The following is a 3367-nucleotide window of genomic DNA, read 5'->3' on the forward strand; positions in this document are numbered from 1 at the left end:
AGAAGGCAGTGGGAAGATATATTCCAAGTGCTGAAAGAATAAAATGGTCAACCAAGAATTCTATACCCAGGAAAACTATCCTTCAAAAATGAAAGAGAAATTAAGACTTTCTAGATAAACAAAAACAGAGAGTTCATTGCTTGTAGACCTACCCTACAAGAAATGCTAAAGGAGATCCTTCAGGCTAACTGAAAGAATACTAAATTGTAACTTGAGTCTACAGAAGAAATAAAAAACACCAGTAAAGGTAATTTCATAAGTAAATATAAAAGTCAGTATTAAGGCATTTGTGGTTTGTAACTCCTCTTTTTTTCCTGTATAATTTAAAGGACAACTACATAAAAAATTTTTTTAAATATATTAACGGGCACACAATGTATAAAGATGTAATTTGTGACAATAAAAATGTCTATATGCTGTCTACAAGAGACCCACTTTGGATCCAAATACACAAATAGGCTGAAAGTGAAAGGATGGAAAAAGATACTTCATGTAAATGGTAACTTAAAGAGTTGGAGTGGCTATACTGACATCAGACAAAATAGACTTTAAGACATAAATTGTAACAAGAAAGAAAGAAAGACATTAAATAAAGATAAAAGAGTCAATCTACCAAGAAGTATAACAATTATAAATATATAGCACCAAATAACAAATTTACAAAGCAAAAACTGACAGAATTAAAGGGAGAAAAGACTGTTCTACAATAATTGTTGGCGATTTCAACACCTCACTTTCAATAAAGGATAGAACTACTAGGGAAAAGATAAACATAGAAATAGAAGACTTGAACAACACTATAAACCTATGAGACCTAACACAAACAAAACACTCCACCAAGCAGAAAAATACACATCCTTCTCAAGTGCACATAGCACATCCTCCAGGAGAGAACATAGGTTAGGCCATAAAACAAGTCTCAATACATTTCAAAAGAACAGAGTCATAAAATGTTTATTCCATGACCACAATGGAATGAAACTTGAAATTAATAACAGAAGGAAAACTGGAAAATTCATGAATACATGGAGGTTAAACAATACGCTCTTAAACAACCAATGGCTCAAAGAACCAAAACCTATCAGATGCAGTGAAAGCAGTGCTCAGAGGAAATTTATAACTGTAAATGCCTACTTTATTTATTTTTTTATGTTTATTTTTTATTTATTTATTTTTTCTTACTGGTCATGCATTTTATACACATCAGTGTATACATGTCAATCCCAATCTCCAAATTCATCACACAACCACCCCCACCCCCTGCCGATTTCCCCCCTTGGTGTCCATACATTTTTTCTCTACTTCTGTGTCTCAATTTCTGCTCTGCAAACCGGTTCATCTGTACTGTTTTCTAGGTTCCACATATATCTGTTAATATACGATATTTGTTTTTCTCTTCCTGACTTACTTCAGTCTGTATGACAGTCTCTAGATGCATTCACATCTCTACAAATGACACCATTTTGTTCCTTTTTATGGCTGAGTAATATTCCATAGTATATATGTACCACATCTTCTTAATCCATTCGTCTGTCGATGGGCATTTAGGTTGCTTCCATGACCTGGCTATTGTAAACAGTGCTGCAATGAACATTGGGGTGCATGTGTCTTTTTGAATTATGGTTTTCTCTGGGTATATGCCCAGTAATGGGATTGCTGGGTCATATGGTAATTCTATTTTTAGTTCTATAAGGAACCTCCATACTGCTCTCCATAGTGGCCGTATCAATTTACATTGCCACCAACAGTGCAAGAGGGTTCCCTTTTCTCCACACCCTCTCCAGCATTTGTTATTTGTAGATTTTCTGAAGATGCCCATTCTAACTGGTGTGAGGTGATACCTCATTGTAGTTTTGATTTGCATTTCTCTAATAATTAGTGATGTTGAGCAGCTTTTCATGTGCTTCTTGGCCATCTCTATGTCTTCTCTGGAGAAATGTCTATTTAGGTCTTCTGTCCATTTTTGGACTGGGGTGTTTGTTTTTTTAATATTGAGCTGCATGAGCTGTTTATATATTTTGGAAATTAATCCTTTGTCTGATGATTCATTTGAAAATATCTTCTCCCATTCTGAGGGTTGTCTTTTCGTCTTGTTTATGGTTTCCTTTGCTGTGCAAAAGCTTTGAAGTTTCATTAGATCCCATTTCTTTATTTTTGTTTTTATTTCCATTACTCTAGGAGGTGGATCAAAAAATATCTTGCTGTGATTTATGCCAAAGAGTGTTCTTCCTATGTTTTCCTCTAAGAGTTTTATAGTGTCCGGTCTTACCTTTAGGGCTCTAATCCATTTTGAGTTTATTTTTGTGTATGGTGTTAGGGAGTGTTCTAATTTCATTCTTTTACATGTAGCTGTCCAGTTTTCCCTGTACCACTTATTGAAGAGACTGTCTTTTCTCCATTGTATATCCTTGCCTCCTTTGTCATAGATTAGTTGACCATAGGTGTGTGGGTTTATCTCTGGGCTTTCTATCTTGTTCCATTGATCTATATTTCTGTTTTTGTGCCAGTACCATATTGTCTTGATTACTGTAGCTTTGTAGTATAGTCTGAAGTCAGGGAGTCTGATTCCTCCAGCTCCGTTTTTTTCTCTCAAGACTGCTTTGGCTATTAGGGGTCTTTTGTGTCTCCATACAAATTTTAAGTTTTTGTTCTAGTTCTGTAAAAAATGCCATTGGTAATTTGATAGGGATTGCATTGAATTTGTAGATTGCTCTGGGTAGTATAGTCATTTTCACAATATTGATTCTTCCAACCCAAGAACATGGTATATCTCTCCATCTGTTTGTATCATCTTTAATTTCTTTCATCAGTGTCTTACAGTTTTCTGCATACAGGTCTTTTGTCTCCCTAGGTACGTTTATTCCTAGGTATTCTATTCTTTTTGTTGCAATGGTAAATGGGAGTGTTTCCTTAATTTCTCTTTCAGATTTTTCATCATTAGTGTATAGGAATGCAAGAGATTTCTGTGCATTAATTTTGTATCCTGCAACTTTACCAAATTCATTGATTAGCTCTAGTAGTTTTCTGGTGGTATCTTTTGGATTCTCTATGTATAGTATCATGTCATCTGCAAACAGTGACAGTTTTACTTCTTCTTTCCAATTTGTATTCCTTTTATTTCTTTTTCTTCTCTGATTGCCGTGGCTAGGACTTCCAAAACTATGTTGAATAATAGTGGTGAGAGTGGACATCCCTGTCTTGTTGCTAATCTTAGAGAAAATGCTTTCAGTTTTTCACCATTGAGAATGATGTTTGCTGTGGGTTTGTCATATATGGCCTTTATTATGTTGAAGTAGGTTCCCTCTATGCCCACTTTCTGGAGAGTTTTTATCATAAATGGGTGTTGAATTTTGTCAAAAGCTTTTTC

This window comes from Balaenoptera ricei, chromosome 11 (genome assembly GCF_028023285.1).
Source record: "Balaenoptera ricei isolate mBalRic1 chromosome 11, mBalRic1.hap2, whole genome shotgun sequence".
Taxonomy (NCBI): domain Eukaryota; kingdom Metazoa; phylum Chordata; class Mammalia; order Artiodactyla; family Balaenopteridae; genus Balaenoptera; species Balaenoptera ricei.